The sequence below is a fragment of the Hemibagrus wyckioides genome, linkage group LG07 (genome assembly GCF_019097595.1).
Source record: "Hemibagrus wyckioides isolate EC202008001 linkage group LG07, SWU_Hwy_1.0, whole genome shotgun sequence".
NCBI lineage: Eukaryota > Metazoa > Chordata > Actinopteri > Siluriformes > Bagridae > Hemibagrus > Hemibagrus wyckioides.
The window spans coordinates 8307841-8325779 of NC_080716.1; the positions used below are offsets into that span (position 1 = coordinate 8307841).

The following is a 17939-nucleotide window of genomic DNA, read 5'->3' on the forward strand; positions in this document are numbered from 1 at the left end:
ATCATAGGCGTTCCACTTCCTAAGATCGAGGACACTTACAGGAAGCGTTTGAGAGCACTCAAAATCATAAAGGATTTCTCTCACCCTGCCAATAGGCTCTTTGCCCTCCTGCCTTCTGGGAGGCGCTACAGGAGCCTCCGGACCAAGACAAGCAGGTTTAGGAACAGCTTTTTCCCCACAGCTGTTTCTTTGCTGAACTCTGCCTCTACCCGATCACTCACACATTGACTGAACACATTATTATCAGGGTATATAACCTTTTCTGTATATAACCCTTTCTGTGTACAGTTCACATATGCAAATATTTACCATGGTAAACAATATCTTCCTCACTGCATACATCTAAATCATTGCATTCATTGTACATAACTCCTTCTCTGAATACTGTTTACATATTTAATTATTTAAATATTAAATAATTAAATAAATAAACGGCTGGATGGCGTGGTCCGGCACTGCTGGGTTCAGCCATGTCTCGGTGAAGCAGAAGAGATTGCAGTCCCGAATGTCTCTCTGGAACTTTACCCTGGCCCTGAGGTCATCAAGCTTGTTCTCCAGCGACTGGACGTTGGCGAGCAGGATGCTAGGCAGAGGTGTGCTGTGTGCACGGGCGCTCAGCCTGTTCCTGACGCCGGCTCGTTTCCCTCGGGGCCGCCGCTTTGGGTCGCGTCCTTTGTTCTCCCTCAGGATCTCACTCGGCCAGCTTGGATCCGGGGTCAAAAACGTCGAATTGTGAGTACATTGTACACCAATAGAAATAAGAGTATCTCTATTGTAACGAACGTACTCCATGATGGAGAATTAGCCGGTATTACTGTACTGAAACTTAATTTAAAACACAAAAACAAAGAAAAAGTTGTAGGAGCAGTCGTGATGGCAGACAGGCCTCAGGCAGTACGGGTGGGCAACCATGTCTCACTCTCACTCACCCTCAGCACTGGAGCCCCCCAGGGTTGTGTTCTGAGCCCCCTGCTGTACTCTCTGTACACCTTTGACTGTGTGGCCACTTCCAGCTCCACCAACATCGTGAAGTTTGCGGACGATACTGTGGTGGTGGGCCTGATCTCCAATAACGACGAGACGGCCTACCTAGAGGAGATTAAAAACCTGGTGCCAGGTCAACAATCTCCTCCTGAACGTCAGCAAGACTAAGGAGCTGATAGTGGACTTTAGCACAAAGCAGGAGAGGAATTACCAGCCCCTCACCATCAACGGGACCCCAGTGGAGAGAGTGGACAGTTTCCGTTACCTAGGTGTCTACATCACGCAGGATATATATATATATATATATATATATATATATATATATATATATATATATATATATATATATATATACATATATATTTTTTGTGTTTGTTTTTATACTTTTATATTTTTACACTTTTATATCTGTTACACTTTTTCTTTTACACATTTTCTTTCTATTCTTTCCTCTTTTATGTAAGACAGTCGTAAAAAGCATTTCACTACATGTCGTATTATGTATGATTTCGTATGTGACAAATAAAATTTGAATATGAATTTGAATTTGATTTATTTTCATGGTATACAATACCTTCTTTATTGCACCGCCTATAATCATTTGCTCATTTGCACTCATTGTATTTACCTCCCTCTGTATACTGTATATATACTGTTTATATATGCAAATTATTTATTTGTTTATATACTGATTATATATGCTAATTATTTGCACTGCGAGAATGCACTTCTGGTTAGATGCTAACTGTATTTCGTTGCCTTGTACCCACATGTGCATTGACAATAAAGTTGAATCGAATCGAATCGAATCGAATCTTAATATCATGTCATGATGTCAGTAATGTACCTGGAGATCTGCTGATATTAAATTAATGAGGAATTGAAGTGCAACATTTTATCTGTGTCAATGAATACAATCTAAACATTACACCACATTTAAAATGCTAATTTTTTTAGAAGTGGATGAGGCTGAAAACATGGTTCAGGAAGAAGCTGAGGATGAAGCTGTAGAAAGCAAGCCAGGCGATGCTCAACCAGAGAGCAGAAAATAAAGAAATTACCTGTCAACCAAGAAACAGCTTTTATATTAAACATCTGAAGATAAATTCTTAAAAATAGACTTTTTTGTTGTTGTTACTGCTAATAAAATAAAAAATAAAAAACTGTTAAATTTCACTTGGCTCAATAATGGCTTTCATTTCCTCTGGAGTTACTGCACAGCTCTTTATATCTACTGCTCATAGATCACTTCTTAAGCAGTGAATTCCTAAAGATTAATAAATAAAAACGATCATTTTAATAAGAACAGCTTAACTAAAACTGTGAAAATTGTGGTATTCACAGTGAATCTCCTTTATGATAATCCATCCGAGTGTCCCACACATTCATCTCATCAACCTCAGGATCAGACTTTACTGTCTAAGTACTGTCTTACTGTCTTTGTGAAACAACACACACACACACACATTATAATACTTCTTCTTCTTAATACTCTATTCAATAAACTTTCCATGAGGAGTGATTATTTCTGCACATGCACTTTTATAGCAGCTTTATATAATACAAGGTCCTCTGAAGGTATTCTGAATTGTTCATTTCAACATCTTTTTTCTGTTGTTTTATCAAGCAGCTTGGAACTGCAACAATAGTAAATCAAGAATGAAGCAGAAGTAAAGAATGTCACTTTTTATTTCTTTGTGGTTATTGGTCAGATGGATACTGTTGAAATGTGTCTAACAGACAGTTATACAGGGATAAATCTGCATTATGCAGTCTGTAGGCCTAAGACAAGATAAAGAGTACATAATTGTCTATGGAAAGAGAACAAGCTATTCAGGTGGTAAAAGAAAATACTGGTTTATTACCCAAAAGAAAATAAGAACATGAATGAATTAAATAACATGGAATAATGTTTTTTAACATGAATAAAATTTTACAAAATATTACATTTATTAAAAAGGATAGGTTAATAATAATGATATAATATCCATCTCATATACTTTTTCCAGGATTACATGTCACAAACATTGCCTCTTTATGATCTGAGTAAGAGTTTCTCCCACATAATACACAAGTGATTGTTGCTCCCTGGTTTTATTTATTGATGAAGACTCTATGCCAAGATTACAGAGTATTACACAGATTTTAAATTATTACACAGTAGAGGTGTATCTAAAGGGCAGGCCAGGAAGTCGGGGTGTCCGGCAACGAGGGTGCAGCTCCGGTATCAACTAAATCTAGAGAGAGAGAGAGAGAAAGAGAGAGGGGAAGAGAGAAAGAGAGCATTTAACTTACATGGCTGTAGTGAAGACAGGAGAGGATGGGAACAGAAAGAGACTTCCTATGACACTGACTTGTGTTTACCACTGACTCAAAAATCATGAGCAGTACACTGACCCTTTCTCTGGTCAGCATGATACCTCATGTAGAAAAGGTGGGGAACAGGTTGAAGGCCTTATCCTATTATTTACATTACTAGGAATACCAATTAATGATAATTACCTCATGTTTTTTATTTATACCACACCCCAGTAACTGTATAGTGTATTGTAAGACCTTCATCTTGTTTTATCACTTCAATGTGGAGCTCCATTCTTTTCTGCCATTGTGTTCATGCTTGTGTTTTTAGATTAAATAATATATTATATAATACATAAATACATTATATAATATAAAATGCTATTTTTTACATTTTAGTGAACCATTTAAAGATTGTGAAATTCTTTAAAAAGGATCTGTATATAAGTGAAAAATTCATTTTGTGTTGCTTTTTAAAGGAAAAATATACAGACATACTGATGACTAAAAATACTCAGAATGAGACTGAAATAGGAACAAATATAAAAATTTATTAAAATAAAGCATATAAGCACTATACAGATATAAGTTTATTTACAATCAATTCTACTTATCTATTTATGAACTATAGGGTATTTATGGGAATGGGAGAGTGGGACAGGAATAGAGGGATAGATTAATAAGGGATGATTATTAAGGGATAAGGGATCTTAAGATAGGGTTAAGCCCTTCTTCAGTCCTGGGGTTCACTGTACAACCTGTAGGAAAAAAAAGAGATTTTAAAAATATCACATTAATCTAAAATAGAAATAAAATTAATTCATACTCACGTATGGAGAGCCTGAGCAATGTAGGAAAAAGAAGTGAGAGAAAAGAAGAAATATGAAATGAAACAGAGGAAGAAAAGATGAAGAGGGCAAAGGGAAAGACATTGCTCAGAGCTTCTCCAAAATGTTCATCATCTGCTGGATGTTCTGCTGGACGAGAATCTGAACTATGGAGGCTAAGGCTGCTGGGTTGCTGTAGAGCTCCAGAGGCTGAGTGAACAGTACTTCAAAAAGCTGTGTAAGGTGATCCTATTGACAAATGACACACAGATTCAACATAGTGTCACTGAGTTTAAGGTACAATCCTGAGAATTTGTGTATCGTGGCATCAGAAGATATTGGAACACTTACAATAAGCACTTTGAAGTACAGCTCTCCCGCAGGCTCCCACACGTCTATATCCCACATGCTGATGAGCTGAAGCAGGCGCTCCAAGAATCCTCCCTTAAACTTTAGAAAAGAAAGACAACAGATTTCATTAATGCCATGTTTTATCAGGATTAAAAAATAAGGGAAAACAAAATGAGGTAAAATAGACCATGTTCTGAAACTTAAATCTCCTGATGAGACACTTACTAGCTGAGGTGTTGAGCCATTTTTAAAGAAGCCGAAGAGAATCAGCTCATAAAAAATATCCAGGAAGTTGTAGTGGTAGACCTGCACAGAGGAGTAAAGGTACAAAAAGAAATTAGCTTCACATATTGACGTTCAGTTTTCTATATTATCAAAATCTTTTCTGTTTAAACATCTGTCATTTCACACAGGCGTTTATTAGCTTACATCGGGCCCGGAGAGCTCTGCTTTAATCGAATCCTGATATGAAGGCGTCCTCAGGAATCGAATCAGGGCCTCGTATGCCAACTGCACACCAACTACATCCTGTTCAAACAAACAAGAAAATCTCTGTAACTCACTTTGGCTATGACTGAGTAACTGAAAGGATGTTCATCACAAAAATCAAACAGTCTTTCATCATTCTAAAGTCACCTGGTTGTTAGCTGCTGCCAGTCGCATAACAATCCTTTTTCCCACCACGAACAAGAAGTCCTGGATGTGGATGCTGGCAAGCAAAGTCTGAATATAAGACAGCACACGATATACGTTAAAGCAGAGTGGACTTTATCTGCGCAATAACAGCAGCTGAAGAAAGGTTTTACTCACAGCGAACGCCTCACGGACAGCGGGCACCTTCAGGCCGAAGTCAGTCACCCCTCTTTCTAAGAGATGGCAGCTAAGGAAGAAGAGATGTAAATGCTTAGTGTGTGTTAAACATACAATACACTATTACATCAATAAACAGTGAATAGGATCGTACCAAATAAAGGGCACCTCCATCTCCACCTCCTCCTCATTCTCCTGCAATCCGAATCATTAAATCATTAAAACTCACACAGTAAATTTTACAGGATCCGAATCAGGGGAATAGCAACATATGTAGATACACATCAGATCTGAAGCTCGGAATTACCTCAGAGTCGTTCTGGTCATACTCCCAGGTGGAGGTGTACAGCTGCCCATCTCCAGCCACATACAGGTAATCGCAGGTTACCGTTTTAACGGTTTTGTGCTGAATAAAAAAAATATATTGTTACTGCAGACAAATAAAAGTACATCTGACAAAATTCCAAAAGTTACTAACTACAATATACACTTCATGACAGTGCAATAAATTTACCGTGTTATAATGTGGCACGATGAACGATGTCTCCACTCGGTTACAGGAGATGAACTCTGTAACCCTCCCAGATTCAGACTTAAAAGAACAATTTAAAGTGAACACAATTAGTCACTGCAATTAGCAAAAGTTTCCTAATGCCACAACGAATAATCCCTTACCTGTATGCCAGAGAAACAATCCTCTATGGTGGTGTGATAAGGGAATCCCTGCAAATGACAAATAGATGGAACTCAAGATCTATTTCACAAATGTGAGCATCTAATAATCATCAAGGTCAATTCTCTTCCTCAGAATAATCAAGTCTGTGATTACCAGGTGAGTCAAGCAGTGTGTCGTGGTGGTTTTAAACCAACACAGACGACTCTGTGGGCCCCTTATCATCCCCAAGAAGTAGGACTTCATGTCCACTGACTGGAAATAGAGAAACAAAACTAGACATCAGAACTTGTAAAGAAGGGTGTTTGTGTGTTTGTATCTCAGTTGCTGCACTGTAGAATACCTTAAACTGGGAGATGGAGGGGTCTGAAGAGAGGAACTGTATGTTTCGGTGGGCGCTGATCAGCTCACCAGCATCGAGTGGCTGTGTAAAGAAAAGCAGGAAGATCGTGAATGCTTCTGATCATAGCAGCTTCATACTAATATTCTATAGCTTTCCTTAAAGCTCTGGTTACCAGAAAAACAGGTGAAGAGTCTTGGTCTTCTTCAATAGGCAGCAGCTGAACAGTTGGCTCAACAACCTTAAAACACACAAACAAAATTAGTCACCGCAATTACCATAATTTTACAATGCCACAATGAATAGTCCCTTACCTGAATGCCAGTGAATCTCCCCTCATAGCTGGTATAATAAGGGAATCCCTGCAAATGACAATTAGATGAAGTTCAAGAACCACATTTCAACAAAATGCTAAAAACCATGTCAATTTAAAAATGTCCATTCCCTTCACCAGAGTAATAAAGACTGTGATTACCTCGAGAGTCAAGCAGCATGTCTCTGCGGTGTCAAAGTAGTAGAGCCGACTCTCTGGACCCCTTATCATTCCAGCTATGTCTCTTCTAATGTCCACTGGCTAGAAATAGAGAAACAAAAGTAAACATTAGAACTTGTAAAGAAGGGTGTTTGTGTGTTTGTATCTCAGCTGCAGCACTGTAGAATACCCCAGACTGGGAGAGGGAGGAGTCTGCAGACATGCACTGGACATCGCGGCAGGCGTTGTTCGGCTCATCAGCATCGAGCGGCTGTGAAATGGAGAGCATGAAGATCATAAGTGCTTCTTATCAAATCAGATTCATACTAACATTCTTTACAGTAAACACAACCTTGTAAAATCTATTGATTGGTTTTAGTAAATAAATGAATGATTTGTTTACCAGAATGACAGCTGAAGGCTCGTCCTGAGGTTCGGGGGGCAGAAGCTGCAGGATTGGCTCAACGACCTTAACGTGCACACACACACACACACACACACACACACACACTTAGACAAAAGTGACCTACAGGTTTCAAATGAAGTTAAATATTACTATTTATCAGACACATACCTGGAGGACAGAGGGAGTACCTACTGATTCCCCCAGCACATCCACAGGCTCTGTAATAAAATCACTTTTATGGGACTCAGAATTCTGACTCTTCAATTACACAACATCAAACTTTCCTATTAATGCTTAATAACCTGTCAAGTTTGATAATTAGTTAACTTGTGAAGAAACAGACAAATTGTAGCAGTCAGATTGTGTAAATTCACTGTACATGTGAACTGATTAAACTCTCTAAAACCTCCTGCCCCTATCCACCACCCAAATCTATACAAATATTATACTGTGTAATTATTAAAACTGAGTTCATCAAGCTAACTAGCTTCATACTCACTATGATATTGTGTAAATAAAATGATTAGTGAAGTTCTCTAGGTAGATAACATACACCTGTAACCAAGCCCTTTAGGAGAGCTGATTAATCAGTAGTCTAAACATGATTTAGTGTAAAACCAGTAGTCAGGGTTGTTAAAAGTCACTTTTTAATGGGGATGAATATTATATTGTAGAAATAAATGAAATTCTCGTTGTTCAAGCTCATCAACTCGGTTCAGGATTTTAGTGTCTTTAAACCAACAGCCAAGTTCGCTAGCAGCTTAACTAACATTAGGCTAAACATTATATTTATATTATATTTACCAATTAATTGCGTAATAATTACAACAAATAGACAGGTTCTCTAGAGCTTGAGAATATGATAAGTTGTAGATATGATTAGTCCAACTATTACAGTGTCATTTAAATCGCTAAAAATCGGCTAAAGTCTGTTAGCGCGCTAGCTGGAGAATCACAAGGCTAAGCATGATTTAGTGTAAAACCAGTAGCCAGGGCTGTTAAAAGTGACCTACTAACAGGGTAAATTATTCATTGTAGAAATAAAATACATTCTTGAACCAAGTTTAAGGACTTTATTGTGTAATTTAAACCAGTAGCCAAGTTCGCTAGCACGATAACTAGCATGAGGCTAATTGTTAGCAGTAGATGAGGTCGCTTGTTAGCTACATAACATTAGACTGTAACACTGTACCTTCTACTGGATTCATTGTAAAATCAGTGAGACATTAAAGTCACGAGGTAGGATAAAGCTCCTCCTACCTTGAGGAAGCTCAGTGTGGTCAGGAGGAGCTCTTTCTGTCCGGAGGCTGCGGTAAATGAAGTATCCCGCACCGGCAGACAGAGTGACCAGACCCGCAGCACAGGCGATCTCACCCAGAGTCCAGTTCTTCAGTCCCTGAAGAAATCCTCGGATAGACATGGTGTGGTCAGAAGTCCTTCGTTGAAAGTCGCTGGTTGTAGAGTTGACTTGTAGAGTTGTAGATCTGTAGAGTTGTGGTGATGGAGACGATGTTTATCTGTTGCCACGCAGAAACTCAATGCAGGTTTTGACTTGAAACTACTCGATGAACGCGTCATCACCATGGAGACAGTTTAAATACAAATAAACCACTCTACAGCAGCGATGACGCAGATGACGTCAAAGATGAAGAGATGCGACCCCACGTGCGGATTGGGGTCACGGAGATGATGATGATGATGATGTTTGTTATTATTATTATTATTATTATTATTATTATTATTATTATTGTTAGTCTTGTTATCGTCACTATTTATCATTATTATTATTAGTGTGATTGCGTCAGCTAGAGTGAGTGAAGAGGTTTGTTTTTTTTAATTCGTATCGTCTTTTAACTGACATTTAAGCAGAGCGCACACGCTGGTTCTTTTAGACTTCATATTTTAACTTTAGTTTGTGTTTATTATTCGATAATTTTTTGCAATAGCTTTATAGATAATAGATCATTTTTGAAATAACTTTTGGAGTATTATAATCATGTGCTGTGAGTAACCTTAATTTTTAGGAGGATTTGGAACATTATACCGCCCCAGGTAAGAGCTGTTTTTTGTTTAAATCCATGCCTCGATGTGTATCATGTATTGATAAGTGTTATAAATAAACAAAAAAATTATACATCATAGTGTACTGGTATTATTCATCATAGTGTACTGGTATTATTCATCTCAGTATATTACATCTGAAATATCTCACCTAAACTCTTTACCCACTGCTTAAATTTTACTGCCATATATGTAGACTGTTAATGTATATTTTTTTCATCATGTTTTAGTCATACTGGCGCAAGCTGGTGCTGTTTCCATCGAGCCCAGCACTTTTATCAAGCACACCGAACCCACATTCGGACCCTGGACATGGACCCTGGAGCCTCAGCAACCAGCACTCCCCAGCCCAGCAGCACTCCACCCTACGTGATGGTCCATCAACCAAGCCGTGTTCCTCCAACAGCATTTCAACCACCTGTGCCATGTCAACCACGTGCATACATTAAGTGAAGGCTGACACTTGCGGAAAGTGTGGTCGTTCTAGGACATCAGCAACTGGACATAGCCAGGACAAGGCCAGAATTTATTGTCCAGTGACAGAGACGAAACAGCAGTTGCTCAAAAAAATAAAGAAAATATAGATTATGTTGCATATAGTGCTTGTATTCTTACAAAGTATTTTATTGTATTTTATATTTCAACATTTGATGTTTAAATAGTATTTTTCTGTTTTGTTTATAGTTTAATATATTGCTATTTTATAATTTGTCACTTGTATTTATTATTAGGGTACATGTATTAAATAATGTATTATTTGAATTGTATTTGCTCATTATTCAACTGCTGCTATACGTACTGTATTATCTCTTTGCACTGTCTTTTGTCTTGCACTGTTAGCACCAAGTTGCACACAATGTACTTCATGAAGCTAGGACAGCTTACTTTCCGTCCTTAGCTCTGTGTTTTGTAATTATGTTATGTTGTTTATGTAGCACCAGGGTCCTGGAGGAACGTGGTCTCATTTCACTGTGTACTGCATCAGCTATATGTGGTCAAAAGGACAATAAAAGATTCTTGACCTGACTTGAATGTATTCTTTGTTTTATCATTATAAGTTTATTTAGGTGTGTGCTTCAACATATATATTTAATAATATAAATATTGGTAGTTTTTTGTTCATAGATTTCTATACTTTGTTAGTATTTTATAATAATTTATCACTTATGTATATTGTTATGGTGTGTGTCTTGTGCTGTATTCTTATCTATGTAAAATAAAAAAAGACAATATTTCTAACAGTACGTACTGAGCCATATTTTACAGATAATTAAATAATCAAAGTCAACTAACTACACAGGAGTTAGAACTTGACTCATTTTGACAGCAGGAAGGTTTCTGTAGACTAACAGTTGCCATTTCTAAACTGAATTAAATTATATTAATTAATTTAATCCTTGTCTGAAGTGGGATTCGGTCGGTCTGGGTCGGTGTGGATGGGAGGGGGACTTATTTTTAGCACATATTTTTAAAAAAATTACAAAACAGGTGCATATGAATCACACGTGGCACTCTGTCTCTCCTTTGCTTTCTTCCTTTCTTTCTCTTCTTCTCTTTTTTCTCTTTTCTTCTCTTTTTTCTTCCTTCCCCTCCTTTTCCTTTCTTCCCCACCCGAAACAGACTATGGTTCCCCAGCTTTGGCACAGCTGGTAGAGCGGAGAGAAGGGTCCAACATCGACAAGCACATTTATAGGCCCCAGTAAATCTGGCCTAGTGCCCCTGAAACCGCTGCACTACATGGCTCGTAACAGACAAAATCGCCAGGGGTCCTGTTTGCCAGGTCGCTGCCCAAAGATGGCCCTGCGCCCGCCCTTCGATAGCTCAGCTGGTAGAGCGGAGGACTGTAGGTGCTTATAAATGGACATCCTTAGGTCGCTGGTTCAAATCCGGCTCGAAGGACAGCTTTTACTAGCCGCCGGGAAGTTTCAGTGAACCCACTTCTTGCAGCTGCTAGCTCTAGCCGGACACGAAAAACAGTTCGCTTCCCTGGCCGGGAATCGAACCCGGGCCGCGGCGGTGAGAGCGCCGAATCCTAGCCACTAGACCACCAGGGAGACACAAACAGATGTGTGGGCCTCGAGCAGCTGTGCGCAGCACCCAGGATTGGCCTCTAGTGGCAATTTACGGCAATTCCGGATGAGTTACACCTGAGGAAACAGCAGTTTAAACAAATTCGCTTTAAGATCAACAGAATGTCTGCACAGACTGTCTCAAAAGACTTAAAAGAGGTCCCACCTCTCAGCTGCAGGGTCACCAGTTTGCAGTCTGTCCGGAGTCCCCGTGCGTGTACACTCGGTGTTCTCCGGTTTCCTCTCACCTGCAAAAGACACGCCAGTAGGTGGATAGGCTGAAACAAATCGCTATTAGGTATGAGCGAGGGCGTGAATGTGTTTGCGCAGTGCCCTGTGATGAGCTGGCGAGCCATGTGGGGTGTACTGCTAACCGATCAGGTCTAGACGAGAACAGGTATTTCTGTCCTACGGAAAAGCTTTGACATGCAGCGATGCACACAAACGTTCACATCTGCCCGTTTTGGCCCATCGCTTTTGAGGCACCTGGTGGACAGGGTGAAACCCTGTGCATTAGATAGATAGATAGATAGATAGATAGATAGATTCAACTTCATTGTCATTGCAGAGTGCAGGTACATAGCAATGAAATGCTGTTTAGCATCTACCAGAAGTGCAAATAATAGAAATTCTGCCAATGAACAAGTGCAGATAAATATGTAAATATGTACATCGATAAATAAGGCTGTCAGAGTGTGCATAGAGAAGTATGTGCAAGTAGTATTTACAGTAGATAAAGTGACAGGTGTAATTATAATTGTGCTAAAAATGTGTACATTATGTACAATGTTTGTACAACAGTAACAGATAATATACATATATTATATAGTATGTATAAATATAGTATATGTAAATTCATATAAATAGATAGTCAAATAGATAATACTAGGTGAAATGGACAATATGTACATTAATTATATTACACACTGAGAAAAACTTATATTATAACAGAATGTACAACAGAATGTTTAACAGAGAAAAATATTATATTAACAGAATGTACAGAGTGGAGCAGAACTGTAAACTGGTAAGTGTAGAAAGACATGAGTGTCCTAGCGGTGTAGTGTAGAGTTCAGTAGTTTTATGGTTGAAGGAAAAAAACTGGCCCTAAACCTACTGGTTCTGGTGAGGATGGACCTGTATCTCCTCCTGGATGGAAGGTTGAACAGTTTGTGACTCGGGTGGGAGGAGTCTTTGATTATTTTGTGTGCTCTGCGCAGACATCTACTGTGGTGAAGAGACCCAATGGCAGGTAGTTGGGTGCCGATGATGCGTTGGGCGGTTTTCACAACCCTTTGCAATGATTTCTTTTCACACATCGTGGAGCTGCCATGCCACACTGTGATGGAGCTCGTCAAGATGCTCTCAATGATGCAGCGGTAAAAGTTGGTCAGGATCTTGGGGGATAGGTGAACTTTCTTCAGTCTCCTTAGGAAGTAAAGACGCTGTTGCGCCTTCCGAACCAGAGTTGAGGTGTTCAGATGCCAGGACAGATCCTCAGAGATGTGGACATCCAAAAACTTAAAGCTGGAGACACGCTCTACTTCAGACCCGTTGATGTAAATAGGGGAGTGTCTGCTGCTGTTAGATTTCCGGAAGGTCTGGAGAAAGTGCAGGCCACTCCATTTGAAGTACCCCAGCCTCCAGCAGCTGTTCCCTAATGATGCGACCTCGATGAGCCGGAGGATTGTCGTCCATGATGAAGAAATTAGGCCTGTGTTGTTCATGCAGGGGCACAATAACTGGATTAATGATGTTATTCAGGTAGTATTGGCTTGTCACTGTACCATTCACAAGATGTAGGGCAGTTCTGTATTGAGTAGACACACCTGCCCAGACTGTAACACCACCACAACAGTGGCTGATGCATAGCGCTCTCCTTGACGTCTCCAACATCGTTGGCAGCCATCATTTCTGCTCAACGTGAATTGACTTTCATCAGAGAACAGCACTGAGGTCCACTGGTCCCTTGTCCAGCGTAAAAGCTCCCTGGCCCGACGCCTGTGCCTGGTGGTGTGGTCAGGTACCCTTTGCAGGTCGTCTAGCACACAGAACACATTGATGTAAACGGTTTCAAATGTTCTGACATGACACCTGGGTGCCTCTCACCTCCCTTAAATGTGCCTGGAGTTGAGTGGCATTCATCGCATTCATCATGAAGCGGTCATCAATGCGGGATGTGGCCAAAGGACGTCCACTTCTATGCCTTTCTGTGACTCTTCCAGTCTCTCTGTATCTCTTTCGCAACCTGCTGATGACACTCTGTGACACTCTAAGCTCAGTGGCCACTTCCCTCTGAGAACATCCTGTCTGAAGCCTCGCAATGGTGAGGTACTGTTGATCAATTGTTAGGTATGGTCTTGGTCTCATGATGTCAAAATGTGAACAGCATGATGAAGAGGACTGTTTAAATACCAATTCTAATTGAACCAGAAAATGTATTGGTCGATTCATGGATCAAACACCAGTTGTGAATTTTGCCGTTAAGCACCTTGTTAGAAAACAGCAAGTTATGCAAAAAGTACTGAAACACTGAACAGTTGGACATGTGCATTCAAAAGTGTAGAGAAGGTCAAATTAAGTTCACCTGTAAAGGTTATAGTGCATTTTAGGTGCATCCTGAAATTTCACCCGAAAGCCGAATATCCTTAACTTTTTTTTTAATTTATATTAATAAATCTATACTTAATAATATAAATATTGGTAGTTTTTCGTTTATAGATTTCTATACTTTGTTAGTATTTTATAATAATTTATCACTTATGTATATTGTTATGGTGTGTGTCTTGGGCTGTATTATTCTTATCTTTGTAAAAAAAATAAAAAAAGACAATATTTCTAACAGTAGGTCGTACTTAGAAGCCATATTTTGCAGATAATTAAATAATCGAAGTCAACTAACTACACAGGACTTAGAACTTGACTCATTTTGACAGCAGGACTGTTTCTGTAGACTAACAGTTGCCATTTCTAAACAGAATGCAATATTTAATCCTTGTCTGAGGTGGGATTCGAGCCGGGTCAGTGTGGATGGGAGGGGGACTTGAATTTTTTCTGATTTGTTTGTAAAAAAGCACATTTTTAAATAAAAATTTACAAAACAGGCGCACATAAATCACACGTGGTATTCTGTCTCTCTTTTGTTTTCTTCCTTTCTTTTTTTCTTCTTTTTTTTTTTCTCTTTTTCTCTCTTTCCCCTTCTTCCCCATTTTTTTCCTTTCTTCCCCACCCGAAACAGATTATTGTTCCCCAGCTTTTCTAAAAGAGCTTCTGGTAAAAGTCTGCTTTTCTTCAAAGCATTAAACAATACATGAGTAATAATTAGAGCTTAGAAACATTAGGCAATTACAAAGACTTTAAAACATTTGCATTGCTTAAATATGAAAGTTTACTATGCAAAGGTTTTTGTACCTTTTGTTCTTGGAAAAGTAACTGTCTTTTTCGCCTCTTCTCCTTCAGTAACTCTTTCTCCCTGATAAACAAAGTATAATTACTACACAGTATAAAAAATGTATAAATATAAATACTTCCTGTATGGGGCATGTTATACACAATGCTCTCATGTAAATCAGTTCATCCTCTAACTGTATGAAACTCTGACACAGAAATGTTTACCTATTATGGACATAAACAACAGAACAGGGCTGACTTTAACATTAAAAAAAGAAATCTGTAAGAAGCTTGTAATTTCTCAGACACTCATGATCCCCATGTTTCTCTCAGATATGTATGACAAGCAGACTCTGGATGCTAGTTTAATGTTAATTATATTAATGTCTTTATGAAATGAACAAAAATGAACCTGGCATACAACCGATTAGATTTTCTTCATTTTCAGCCCAAAAACTCAACTCTCTCAGTAACTAGTGAGAGCATATTAACAGCAGTAATCACACAGTGACACCTAGTGGTCAATCCAGGAAGCATTTTCCATTGCGATAATAATATTTAGTTCAGGATACCACAAAACCGACATGGACAATGTTCATAAGATAAATGCTTGAAGGTGCTGCAGACAGAAGCTGAACAATAAAATAAAATAATTAAATTGTGTATCATGTAACTTTCCAGAAGAAGTTTGTAAAAGCAATCACTCACACCGATACAGCTCTTTAACTGTAAACTAAACTGCACACGATCCCTCTGAACATCAACTACTCAAAGAAATAAGTAACTAAACAAAATAAAAAAAAAGTTTAAAAAAAAAAATACAAATTCATCCTTTATTAATAAAAAAGTATTATTAATAATCAAAAATGTCAATAGTGGTAGTGTTTAAGACATTGTATATTATTTCCTAATTATGTAATAAATATTAATAATAATGAAGTTTATCTGTGTCAATTAATTTAGTCAAAACTTTATATCAGATTTTAATTGTGAATCATGATTTTGTTTCTGGCCCACGAGAGGGACACCAGGAGGAGGAAAGAAGAAAGTCCAGGTCAACAAAGCAGGTATGAATATTAATATCATGTCATGATGTCAGTAATGTACCTGGAGATCTGTTGATATTAAATTAATGAGGAATTGATATGAAACATTATATCTGTGTCAATGAATACAATCTAAACATTACACCACATGTAAAATGCAAATTCTTTTCAGAAGTAGATGAGGCTGAAAACTTGGTCCAGGCTGAAGCTGAGTCCGAAGCTGTAGAACCAGAGAACAGCACATCTGCTGTGGAAAGCACCAGCTGTGAAAAGGAGAAGAAGAAATGGACCAAAAAGGGACACGAGGCAGAAGAAAGAAGAAAGTCCGGGTCATCAAAGCAGGTATTAATATCATTTCATGATGTCGGTAATGTACCTGGTGATCTGCTGATATTAAATTAATGAGGAATTGAAGTGCAACATTTTATCTGTGTCAATGAATACAATCTAAACATTACATCATATTGAAAAAGCTAATCAAGATTTTTTTTTAGAAGTGGATGAGGCTGAAAACATGGTTCAGGAAGAAGCTGAGGCTGAAGCTGTAGAAAGCAAGCCAGGCGATGCTCAACCAGAGAGCAGAAAATAAAGAAATTACCTGTCAACCAGGAAACAGCTTTTATATTAAACATCTGAAGATAAATTCTTAAAAATAGACTTTTTTTTGTTGTTACTGCTAATAAAATAAAAAATAAAAAACTGTTAAATTTCACTCAGCTCAATAATGGCTTTCATTTCCTCTGGAGTTACTGCACAGCTCTCCATTATCTACTGCTCATAGATCACTTCTTAAGCAGTGAATTCCTAAAGATCATTTTAATAAGAACAGCTTAACTAAAACTGTGGAAATTGTGGTATTCACAGTGAATCTCCTTTATGATAATCCATCCAAGTGTCCCACACATTCATCTCATCAACCTCAGGATCAGACTTTACTGTCTAAGTACGATGGTTTGTGTTGAATTTTGTGAAACAACACACAGACACACACACACACACACACACACACACACACACATTATAATACTTCTTCTTCTTAATACTCTATTCAATAAACTTTCCACAAGCAGTGATTATTTCTGCACATGCACTGAGTCGTCTAACAGGAAGGTGGTCAGTTTTAACCTTTTGAAGGCAGCTCGACCAAACAGCGTGTTCAGGGCAACCTCTCAATGGAACAGTCACTAATCCCCATGTGAAAAAAAACACTGCACTACTCTTCCAGTCGTGAAAAAGCTTGACAGGGTCTTTACCACCGTAGACCATTCACAGACTTCCAACTGAACTAAAAATGGAAGAAAAATTTCATAGGGCACCAACAATATGTATATAGCTCGTGTATGTTGGAGTAAAATGTTTCGTTAGGATCATGGTGTAACAAATAATTTCTTGTTGAAAACGTGGCATTCGAAATCAACTTCTCTTTTTTTAACAGGATCTGACATTTTTAGGGGTAGCTGACCAGCAATAACGTGCCAGCATCACCTGTTGCTGCTCAGACACGCCTGCACGTCCATAGGTAAATAATAAAACGCCAGGCTTTTCAAAATAAAAGCAAAACAGTTGTATTGCGTGCACAGCATAAATACTTGTTCATTTATGTTTAATGTTTTCTTCCCATAGTGCATCCTGGTGCCATGTGTTCCCCAGGTAAGCGACTCACACGCATCCAGGCATCCATGTGATGTAATAGAAAACGTGATTCATCAGACCAGGCCACCTTCTTCCATTGCTCCGCGGTTCAGTTCTGATTCTCACATGCCCATTGTTAGCGCTCTTGGCGGTGAACAAACTGTGATGCACTGTGTATCCTGACACCTTTCTATCAGAACCAGCATTAACTTCTTCAGAAATTTGAGCAACAAATTTTATTTCAATTTTCACTCCTGAAAAATCAATACTTTCAAATCCTCAGTACTTCTTTCATCCCTGATCTTTTCCTCCAGTTCACCTTTTAGACTGCAATATTCTGCCACAGAAGAGAGCATCATGTTTTGTGCTGCATCACATGTGCACATCTGGTCCACAGTGTCAGTGTAAAATGCCATTATTTGTTTCTGTAATAGCCTGGATTAGCATATTTATTTTTACATTCAGATGAAGAATGTTCAGATTGATGGCCACTGTCACCTGCAGTGAACTATGATGTGTCCGGCGTGTGCTGGGTTAACACTCTTGACTTTCTTAAGAAACTTGAGCATACCGATAGGCG

The 17939-nt window shown here is 38.6% G+C and overlaps 2 non-coding genes across 2 annotated transcripts; one reads left to right on the top strand and one right to left on the bottom strand.

Annotated features, from left to right (window-relative positions):
- Positions 1–11032: 11032 nt before the first annotated feature.
- Positions 11033–11121, top strand: trnay-gua (transfer RNA tyrosine (anticodon GUA)). The gene is given in 2 exon segments: positions 11033–11069; positions 11086–11121. It is a non-coding gene; the product is annotated as a tRNA-Tyr (tRNA).
- Positions 11122–11204: 83 nt separating this feature from the next.
- On the bottom strand, positions 11205–11276 carry trnae-cuc (transfer RNA glutamic acid (anticodon CUC)). Its single transcript has one exon. It is a non-coding gene; the product is annotated as a tRNA-Glu (tRNA).
- Between the last annotated feature and the right edge of the window lie 6663 nt (positions 11277–17939).